Source organism: Sciurus vulgaris, assembly GCF_902686455.1.
Source record: "Sciurus vulgaris genome assembly, chromosome: 9".
Lineage (NCBI taxonomy): Eukaryota > Metazoa > Chordata > Mammalia > Rodentia > Sciuridae > Sciurus > Sciurus vulgaris.
This window is the reverse complement of record NC_136469.1, coordinates 40,690,181-40,702,400: the sequence shown is the minus strand read 5'-3', so window position 1 is coordinate 40,702,400 and position 12,220 is coordinate 40,690,181.

The window sequence follows — 12,220 nt, the reverse complement described above, 5'->3', positions numbered from 1 at the left end:
TATATAGCTTTCTTTCTAAAGTGTTTGTCTAGTTCCATGGCCCATTTATTGATTGGGCTCTTTGTATTTTCAGTGTAAAGTTTTGTAAGTTCTTTATAAATTTTGGAGATTAGTGCTCTATCTGAAGTGCTTGTGGAAAAGATTTTCTCATACTCTTTTCAGATTATTGATTGTATCCTTTTCTGAGAACAAGCTTTTTAGTTTGATTCTTGCTTTGATTTCTTGTGCTTTGGGAATCTTGTTAAGGAATTCTGATCCTAAGACAACATGATGAAGATTCAAACCTACTTTGTCTTCTATTTGGTGCAGGGTTTCTGGTCTAGTTGCTAAGTCCTTGATCCATTTTGAGTTGAGTTATGTCCAGGGTGAGAGATAGAGGTTTAATTTCATTTTACTGCATATGGATTTCCAGTTTTCCCAGCACCATTTGTTGAACAGACTATCTGGTCCTAAGCCAACATGATGGAGATTTGGGCCTACTTTTTCTTCTAGTTGGAGAAGATTCTCAGGTCTAATTCCTAGATCCTTTATCCATTTTGAGTTGAGTTTCGGACAGGGTGAGATAGGGGTTTAATTTGGTTTTACTGCATATGAATTTCCAGTTTTGCCAGTACCATTTGTTGGAGAGGCTATCTTTTCTCCATTGTATGTTTTCTGCTCCTTTGTCTAGTATGACGTGACTGTATTTATGTGGGTTCATCTCTGTGTCTTCTATTCTGTGCCATTGGTCTGCCTGTGTATTTTGGTACCAATACCATGCCATTTTTGTTACTATTGCTCTGTAGTATTGTTTAAGGTCTGGTATTGTGATACCTCCTGCTTCACTTTTTCTACTCAGGATTGTTTTTGCTATTCAAGGTTTCTTATTCTTCCAGATGAAGTTCATGATTGCTTTCTCTATTTCTATGAGGAATGTCATTGGAATTTTAACTGGAATTGCATTGAATCTGTATAGTGCCTTTGATAGAATGGCCATTGTGACAATATTAATTCTGCCTATCCATGAACATGGGAGATCTTTCCATCTTCAAAGGTTTTCTTCAATTTCCTTTTTAGTGTTTTGTAGATTTCATTGTAGAGGTCTTTCACCTCTTTTGTTAAATTGATTCCCAAGTATTTTATTTTATTTTATTTTGAGGCTATCATGAATGGAGTGGTTTTCCTAATTTCTCTTGCAGAGGATTCATCACTTATGAATAGAAATGCATTAGATTTATGCATATTGATTTTATATCCGCTACTTTGGTGAATTCATTCATTTAGTAGATCTAGAAGTTTTCCAGTGAAGTTTTTTGGATCCTCTAAATGTAGAATAATGTCATTGGCATATAGTGACAGCGTGAAGTCTTATTTTCCTATTCATATCCTTTTAATTTCTCTGGTCTGTCTAATTGTTCTGGCCAATGTTTAAAGAACCATGTTGAACAGAAGTGGTGAAAGAGGGCATCCCTGTCTTGTTCCAGTTTTTAGAGGGAATACTTTCAGTTTTTCTCCATTTAGAATGATAGCCTTAGCACAGATAGCCTTTACACTGTTAAGGTATATTTCTACTATCCCTATATTTTCTAGTGTTTTAAGCATGAAGGGGTGCTGTATTTTATCAAACACTTTCTCAGCATTTATTGAAATAATCATATGATTCTTAACTTCATCTTTGTTTATTGATTTTTGGATGTTGAACCAACCTTGCATCCTTGGGATAAACCCCGCTTGATCACAGTGCACTATCTTTTTAATATGTTTTTGTGTGCAATTTACCAGAATTTTGTTAAGGATTTTTGTATCTATGTTCATCAGGGATATTGGTCTCAACTTTTCTTTCCTTGATGTGTCTTTGTCTAGTTTTGGTATCAGAGGGATACTAGCTTCATAGAATAAGTTTGGAAAGGTTCCCTCCTTTTCTATTTCCTGGAATACTTTAAGGAGTATTGGTATTAGTTCTTCATTAAAGGTCTTGTAGAATTTGGCTGAGAATACATCTGGTCCTGGACATTTTTTGTTGGTAGGCTTTTGACGGCTTCTTCTATTTTAGTGCTTGAAATTAATCTGTTTAAACTGTGTACATATTTCTGATTCAGTTTGGGAGGATCATATGGCTCGATAAATTTGTCAGTGTCTTCGATATTTTCTATTTTGTTGGAGTGTAGATTTTTAATGTAGTTTCTAATTATGTTATGTATTTCAATGGTGTCCATCATGATATTTCCTTTTTCATCACAGATTGTAGTAATTTGAGTTTTCTCTCTCCTTCTCTTCATTAGTGTGGCTAAGGGTTTATCAATTTTGTTTACTTTTTCAGAGAACTAACTTTTTGTTTTGTCAATGTTTTGAATTATTTCTCTTGTTTCAATTTCATTGATTTCAGCTCTCATATTTATTTTCTCTCTTCTACTATTTTTGGTGTTGATCTGTTCTTCTTTTTCTAGGGCTTCAAGATGTAATATTAAGTCATTTAGTTGTTGACTTTTTATTTTTTTAATGTATGATCTCAATGCAATGAACTTTCCTCTTAGTACTTCTTTCAGAGTGTCCCAGAGATTTTGATATATTGTGTTGTCGTTCTTGTTTACTTCTAAGAATTTTTTTTTAATTTCCTCCCTGATGCCTTCTGTTATCATTGCATCATTCAATAGTATATTATTTAGTCTCCAGATGTAGGAGTAGTTTTTGTTTTTTTTTATTTTATCATTGATTTCTAATTGCATTCCATCGTGGTCTGATAGACTACAAGGTAGTATCTCTATTTCTTTGTGTTTACTAATGGCTTCCTTGTGGCACAGCATATGGTCTATTTTGGAGAAGGATCATGAGCTACTGAGAAGAAAGTTTATTCAATCGATGATGGATGAAATACTCTCTATATGTCCATTAAGTCTAAATCATTGATTATATTATTTAGTTCTATAGTTTCTTTGTTCAGTTTTTGTTTGGACAATCTATCCAGTGATGAGAGCAGTGTGTTAAAGTCACCCACTATTATTGTGTTTTGGTTTATTTGATTCTTAAAATTGGGCAGGGTTTTTTTGATGTACATAGATTCTCCAATTTGGGGGGCAAAAATATTTAAAATCATTATGTCTTGCTGGTTTATGGTTCCCTGGAGCAATATGAAATGTCCTTCTTTATCCCTTCTGACTAACTTAGATTTGAAGTGCACTTTATCTGATATTAGGATGGAGACCCCTGCTTTTTTTTCTGAGTGCATGTGCATGGTATGTTTTTCCGCATTCTTTCACCATTAGTCTGTGGTTGTATTTTTCTATGAGATGAGTTTCTTGAAGGCAGCATATTTTGGGGTATTTCTTTTTAATCCAGTCTGCTAGTCTATGTCTTTTGATTAATGAGTTTAGGCCATTAATATTCAGGGTTATTATTATGATATAATTTGTATTCCTGGTCATTTTGGCTTGTATTTGGTTTTTAACTTGACTTGGTTTCTCCTTTGATTGCCTTTTCCTTTAGGTTAGTTACTCTCTTTGCTGACTTATTGTTGTTTTTTACTTCTTTCTCATGAAATATTTTGCTGAAAATGTCCTGTAGTGCAGACTTTCTATTTGTGAATTATTTTAACTTTAGTTTATCATGGAAAGATTTTCTTTCATCATCAAATCTGAAGGTTAGTTTTGCTAAGTATAGGATTTTTGGTTGGCATCCATGTTCTTTCAGAGCTTGAAATATATTGTTCTAGTCCCTTCTTGCTTTTAGGGTCTGGGATGAGAAATCTGCTAATACCCATATTGGTTTCCCCTTATAAGTAATCTGACACAGCCAGATTAAAGAGAGACTAATCTCTCACAGTCTTTAAAATCCTATCTTTATTTTGTATGTGAGGTATTTTTATTATAATATGGCTTAGTGTGGATCTGTTGTACCTGGTGTTCTGCTGGTTCTTGTATTTGATTTTCCATTTCATTTTTCAGGTTTGGAAAATTTTCTGATATTATTTTGTTGAACAGGTTGTTCATTTCTTTGATTTGTATCTCTGTGCCTTCCTGAATCACAGTAATTCTTAAATTTGGACTTTTCCATAATTCTTGGAGTTTCCATTCATGATTTCTTACTATCTTCTCAATTTGGTCAACTTTATTTTCAAGATTAAATATTTTGGCTTCAACATCTGAGATTCTGTCTTCCATGAGACCTTTTCTGTTGATGATGCTTTCTATTGAGTTTTTAATTTGTTTTATTGTTTTTTTTTTATTTCAAGTTTTCCTGTTGGTATTTTTCAGAATCTCCATCTCTTTATTGAAGTGCTCCTTTGCTTCCTGCATTTGCTCTTTTAACTGTTTATTGGAGTGATCATGCATTGCATACATTTGCTCTCTTATCTTTTGCTTCACAGATAATTTTAATTATGCAGATCCTAATCTCTTTTTCTGTCATTTCTACTGCTATGCTGTTGTTAAATTCTATCGAAATAACTTCATTTTAGTGTTTGTTACTGACACTTTCTTCCACTGTTTTTTCATATTATTTCTGTATATTTCCCTCTAGTGGTGAAGATCTGATATACAACAGTCTCTCCCCTGCAGGCTTATTGTAATCCTGCAAGTTCCCAGTACCTCTCATTTGAGGGAAGATCAATATTAGCAGCACCCAATACAAACAATATGCAGCTCTAAACCAGATAGCCCCTATGAAGACTTTAACATTATTGTCATAAACAATAAGAGTTTGATTATTATTTACAGTATTTCTAGTGGTGGGCAAAGAGGATGGGGAGGGTTGTAGGATATAACTGTTAATGGGAAAAGAAGTGAGTAAATCGAGATACCTGATCAAGGGAAGAGTGAGAGTGGTCAGGAGTAACCACACCATGGACTCCTTGTAGCCATGGATGTCGTCTTGAAAAGATGGCAGGTTGACTACATCAGTCCTTTACTGAGGATGCTTTGATGACCATTGATAGAGTCACCAGTTTGTTTTTTGTCTGGCTTAGGGTCAAATGAATTGGCATACTATAATTAGTGCCTTTATGGTGTTAATAGTCTTATTCAGCCAGGTCATCCAATAAAATGTGATCTAGGTGCCCATTTCATGGGTCAGGATGCACAGTGATGGGCAGCTCAGTTACCAGCTCAATGGAAACTGCATGACCCATACCACCCACAGGAAACAAGCATGATAGATATAATGACCTGCTTAAGCAAGGACTTAAAACTGCAGTCAATTCACCTACTATGAAGGGGTGGGCACAGCATCCATGAGCAGTTGTGGGAGCTTTGAATGAGCATCCCTCATGAAGGGTACTAGTTATTGTGGAGGCTTTGCTGCACTGTGCAGAGGCCCCAATACAAGTCCACATGACAAAAAAGGATGCTGTACCTAAGCCTGGGTTTGGAAAGAGAATGTTTTGGCTGTTCCCACTGAATTGAATCAGGGGCAAACTGTGGATTAGACATAACCCTGGAAAATGAAGTCCTCCCACCTTCATTGGGTAGCCCTATTAGTACCCCCCAAAAAAAGCTTTGCAGTGCAATCTCCCTGTGATACTATGGGTGACTAGTGAAAGCTTTACCCACTCCCATACATGTGACTTGGCCAGGTCCCACAGATGGGACAGATTTTAAAGGCCACTGGTGACATCTATGCTTTCCTGGGATGCAAAGTAGGCATGTATTCTCTTAGATAGATGTGAATTATCTGCAATAGTATCTGTAACTACTTTGTCCTTTTACTCACAGGTATGTTCTTGCTAATACCATTATGGACTGGGCACACACCTACACAAGAGTAGCAAACACCTCTGCCCACTAGGTATGCACTGAAGTGTCTTTGAGTTCTGAAATACCCTGGCAAATCCAGACTATGTCCATGGACACTTTTACACAGCTCAGAAAACTTTTTATTGCCACTTCAATATGGGATGAGACTAAAGCATCCATTGTGATGATAGTCTGGGTGCAACTCAATGCTTCTCATCCATGGTTGGGGCACTCTGTCTGGGATGGAATGGCCTGATTCCCATGTGAATCTGTAGAACTAAAATGTCTGATGCCGCTGTTTTGGGAGAAAATGGAAGATATAGAACCTGTGGGCTGGATCTTTAGAGGCTTTTGTCAGACTACACAATCAGATATTAATAGAACAGTTATGATTGTTATTTCAGTGCCCCATGGCACCCTGTGGATCTGTGACACTCAGGTGGCTGTACCTTCATTGAATTGGATAGGGCATTGAACCTTTTGTACCCATACTCTCAGGGACCACACACCAAACATTCCTTCCAGAGGCCTGAGATGGCATAAGCCCTGTATAGAGTGCACTGGACACCTTGCTGATATTATCCCCAGCTTTGTTTATCCCTCAGGGGAATTCTTGATGACTGAGATGCAGATAGCTGCCTTAGCTGAGCACACAGTTTGAAGCTTAAATCTTACAAATAGGGTCCACCTCTAGTGAATGGTTTACCCAGGGTGTTTAACCTCTGGGCCACATCCCAGTTCTTTATCTTTTATTTTTAAAAAGTTCTCGCTGAATTTCTTAGGGCCTCATGAAGTTGCTGAGGCTGACTTTGAACTTGCAGTCCTCCAGCCTCAGCTTCCAAGCCTCTGGAATTACAGGCATGCACCATTACAACCAGCAAGTTAATATCTTTTTAAAAATAAATAAATAAATAAATAAATAAATAAATAAATAAATTCAAAATGGGTTCTTTTCAATGTCCATCAGAAAAGTTAAATGGAAAGTTCTTTATTCACCTGAATTGGAAAACAGTATACATTTATAGTATCACCATAGGTTGCTACCTCTCTTATTTTGTCATAGTATAAAATCAAAAAAGTTGAAACAGATCCCTGACAACTCAGAAAGTACACTATCTGGTCTTTTTCAGAGACATTTTGCTTTCCTTTTTCTAGTGTGTGCTGGAACATCCCCTCTAATACATTAAAGAAATCACATTGCACATCTTAGCAATAAAAAGAGCCAGGGAGATGGCTGAGACACTTTTTTTGTCCCCAGTACTGGGGATTGAATCCAGGAGCACTCAACCTCTGAGCTATATCCTCCACTTTTTTTTAATTTGATTTTGAGACAGGATTTCACTAATTTACCCAAGTTGGCATTCATTTTGTAATCCTCCTCTTTCTGCAAACTGAGTAGCTAGTATTTGAATATAATATTTAATTATATTAATACCATTAAGTGATATATGAGTACTAGACCACTTCATTTATTGGGTACAACATGAAACTCCACATTTTGATTGAGATTCAGAGCTATAAAGTTCTTTGTAGCATATTCATACAAAAGTTTCAATGACTGCAATTTAATTCCTACAATTGAACAACAGATGCTAGAAGTATAAGGAAAATCTGTGGACACACTTGAAAGCTTAAGTGATTAAATTAAAAGTGGATAGATACATCCATAGTGTGATTTAAAGTCACACTGCTGTTATAGAGAATCATTCATCATTTGAAAAGCAGATCCTGATATGCTATTTGACCATGGTTGAGACTATTTCTCTGATCTTCACATATTATTTGACTATGAAACAGAGCTGGGTGTCATGAGCAGCATAATGAATTTGAATAAAAAGTGTCCATCTAAAGACCCTGTGTTCATTCAGGAGGTGAAATGCTTAGATCATGAGATCTATGAAGTAATCAGTGGGTTTATCCATTTGATGAGTTAATAATTTGAAAGAACTACTAACTGATAACTATAGACAGGTGGGGCATGCTTACAGGAACTAGGTCACTGATGGTATGTTTTTCTCTGGTTTATAGTTTGTTTCTAGCTCCTCCCCATCTCTACTTCATGGCTATAGCCACAAGAGCAGCTTTCCTCCATCATGACTTTTTGCCATGGTGTTCTGCCTCACTTCAGGCCCAGAGCAAGGAGGTTTGCTGAATATGAACTGAGATCTCTAAGTTGTTTTGGTTAAGTATTTTGGTCACAGTGAGGAAAAACCCTAACACACCAACCATTTCCTAAGTTTGAGTATGAGTGTCATCAATCTCTTGAAATAGAAGTGATGCATTCAGGATAGGGAGCAAGTTGGTTCCTAGTTATAATTTTCAGACGTGAAGTTTCAGATATTCATGAAACATATTCATGGTGCACAAATACCTCTACTCTAGCTAATTCCTGTAGTCTTCTGAGGAATTCCCACAGCAGAGGAGAAAAACAAGGTTGGTTCTCAATATACTCTATAGAACTAAAAATTGACTGCTGCTTAACTGAACCTTCACTCAATGGTGGACTCAAAAGTCAGTACAAGAAAGAATTTCACCAGTCCTTTCAGCGGCAGTTTGCTACCTTTATATGGAGGGAGAAATGGCATAAGGTGAGTATATATATTTACCTTTTAAAATTAATTTTTAAAAATTTGTTCTAATTAGTTATACATTTACTTTTGAATTACTATTACCTGATTTCCTGGTTGGATTGTAGGGAGCCCCAAAACAAAGAAGACTGCAAGAAGATTTGAGAATAGAATATAGCACAAAATGTGAAGTCATTCATGTCTCTTGTCAGTCACTATTATACATGAAATTTTCAGCTGTCATAGTAACTAAAGCAGCATTCACACTGGAGAATGATTATAGATCTACCCTCTCTTTCAAGTGCAGAATCTAATGTTGAACCTTCAATATGTTACCTTTCCTTGGGAGAACAATCAACTCTTACTATCAAGTTGATTTGATTAAATCTCTTCTATCCTGGAAAAAGCAATGATTCATCTTTATTGGGATTGATATATATCCTGGATTTATTTTTTCCTTCTTATCAACTTGGCAGATGTATTTTGTAAAATTCTCAAATCATCTGATTTAATGACATGAATATTACATAAAAAAACACCTTGGTGAAAGGAACTAACCTTATGACAAAGGAGATACGGCAATTAGATTATGTCCTCAAGATCTATTTTTCCATTTAAGAATATGATATTTTCACATACTGTTTTATGGAAGATGACAGGGTGTAGACAATTTCTAACATGCTTTAAAAGGTGCAGGCAGCTAAGATACAAGCTTGGGGGTAACACTGCATATTTGAGCAGATTATATATATCCTTTATATAATACTATGATTCAAACAATAAAAATATGCTAGTTTATAGAAAATTTTAATAAAGCTAGAATTATACATGACTTTTCTAATGATCCATCTCAATAACTTACCTGGAATTAGGTCTACTGAATTAGAAGATTTGGTTCTTATGGTGGGACAAGGGATGGGTAACCTTGCTTCAGAAGTAATATACCAATGGTGAAACAGAAGGTGGAGGGACAAAGATTAGTAGAAATATTCACTTTGCAAATATTGTTTAAAATTTAAACATGTTAATAAAAAGTAGAACAACATGCAAATAATTTATTATTTTTTAAATGCTATGCAATGTGCCTTCTTATTCCCTGAATCTATGAAAGAACACTCATATTATTCTTCCCCTTGACTCACTAAATCTTAAGCTAAGTCTGCCACATAATCATTTGGAAATCTTTATGTCTCCAGACCAGCAAACAATATAACCAGTTTCTGCAGAGATAGTATAAATTAACTGTAAGCTTCTTAAGGAGGTAGGGGTTAATTCTCTATAATGGGAGACAAGAAAATTTATCTTCAGATTTCAGGGCACTCACTGAGTAGATGCCTCCTGGTGTTTCATGTTCAGGGTTAATCATTAACAGGGGAATGCACTGTCTCCAGATTGACAAGGGTGAAAGAACTAGAGGACCAATTTCCTAGGAAAAAAAGTCTGGGATACTACACCGTGACAGAGAAAAGAGATGTCTTTCCTTTTATCTAATTTTGGAAAAAACTAGATTAATGGTGTCAATAAACTGTACCTTTTATTCCTAATTCTTCTTTCATTTTCCCTTTTTCTTAAATTTTAATTTATAAATTATGTGGCTATTTCCTAGACAGATAGTGAATGTGTGGAATGAACTGTAATGAACAATATGAGAACAAATTAGTCCCCTATATGCATTTTCTTAATGCAAACATCTAAGATTTTTCATGGAGTATTGACCTTGCCACAGAAGCATGCTGAGCCAGATAGGCCAAGAGTTAGAATAAATTTGCCAAAAAGCTTAGGAGAATTCTTCAACGAATTAACCTCACACCCAGTGCAGATTCTTAGAACCTGTAAATGTTAGGTGCTTGTCAGGGATGGAAATACATTTGTGGATGAAATTAAGGTTGCTCCTGAACTGACATTAAAAACAAGATTTTCCTGGACTATGCAAATAGTCCATAAATATTTTTATGATTATAAAAGCCATTTAAAAGTAAGGCAGAAGAGTGTCAGAATAATCTGAGTTAAGAAAAGATCATCGCAGGCACCTTTCAAGATGGAAGGGAATACGGTTGATGAATGGGAGCAGTTTTAGAAACTGAGAAACTCAAAGAACAAATTATTCTCCAGAGCCTCCAGAATTGGGAACCTTGTCCTGCCAATACCTTGATTATAGTCCAATGAAACCCATTTTGGGTGTCTAACTTCCAGAATTATAAGATAATAAATTCGTGTTGATATGAAGCACTAAATTTGTGGTAATATGTTAAGACAGCAATACAACATTAACACATTTACCCCTTTCATAAGACAACTAGTCTTAAAGATATCTCCCATTGGTACCATTGGGTAAAATTGCTCATCTCCTTACTCTCTACTGGCTCCTTTCCCTTTGCAGTTACATTTCCACTCTGCACTACCAATATTTCTCAGGATTACCTGCCAAGTAGACTACTAGCACCTGAATTCATGTCCCAGGCACTACTTCTGGGGAAATTTATCCTAAAACAGGAGTTACTGTTTTCCTGTCTTCAATGGAAATGTTGCTGTTGTTTTACCCATAAAATGATGCTGACTTTGAGGTATAGTTTCTTTATGTCTTGAAAACAAATATGCTGTAAGTGAAAGAAATTGCTACCATCATATGAGAGGCTTCTGTCTGTGGAATAGGCTGACAGATGTGATCGTGAGCACTCTTGTGAATGTCAAACCTGTCTCTGAAATATAAAAAAGTGAATTGGCAAATAGGTAGACATTCTAGAGGGTCATCTTTTTGTTTCTAGCATATATTTATCTGGCCATGAAGTAGAGTGAATAAGAGAAAAATTTCCAGAGACTAGATATGGGAAATGTCAAAGAAAAAGCCTTGAAATGCATGGCAGTGAATGCTGGATTGCTTTCATTTGCCTTTCCATTCCAGATGAGTCTGCTCCCTGCGGTCATGTATTCGCTATGCAACACGAGTGGAATATACTGCAGAGGGTAAGGGTAGTGTGGATCATAACCATCATCTATTCATTAGTTGTCCTATCTATCAAATAATACATCTATATGCCATATATCTATATATATCTATCTTTGTGTGTTTGTATCTATCTTTCTCTTACATACTTATCTAATTTTTGCCTACTAATAAATCTCTACTTCAGGTTATTTTTCATTTTCTCTGCCTGAAGATGTAGACTAATCTAGATGTCATCTTGTTTACATTTATAATTTTACTTGTTTTTGTGAAAATTTATGTCATAAGTGATCATTGTATCAGTAAGAAATAGGAAAAGCTTGAAGAATTTAGATACAGTACCATGCAAATATAATTAACCTTACATAAGCCCCATATGCTGCACCATAATGGACAAGTGTGGAAATAATAAAACATTGTCTCTAGACTAAGATTACAGGAAGAATAATAGACTTTTGTTATTAATTTAAAGCAGTTTGTATTTAAAACTTGCACTATGGGGAGAATTTGCTTAGCATTATTTGTCTAGTCTTATAGATTGCTAATTTTTTTATTGCAAGCAATAATGAGTGAAATTCAATTTTACTTCAACTCTATTGAACATGTTTTACTTTACAGGTCTTTTAGTAATGACTCAGGCTTTCTTTCAGAAAATTGAACAATGGTCACATAACCTTTTAAAAGATATATGTAAGGTCTGAAAGTTATATGAAACTTTTTATAACATATCATTTAGATTATTATTTAACTATGTAATATTTTATATCATATAATGTTTCATGTAATGTGTTTAGAATATATTTCTGTGAATTAACTATTATTTATACTTAAAATATAATTAAGCCATGTTGTATGTTTTCACATTGTCATGCATTGGTTTGAATACTCTAGGTGGCACAAATGCAGTTTTAGATTCTCATTAATTGTTGCCTTTTGTTATTGGTTTTAAAAGTTGTTTAAAGGAATAACTATTTCACTTTACTGTTAGCTCAATTAATAGCTTC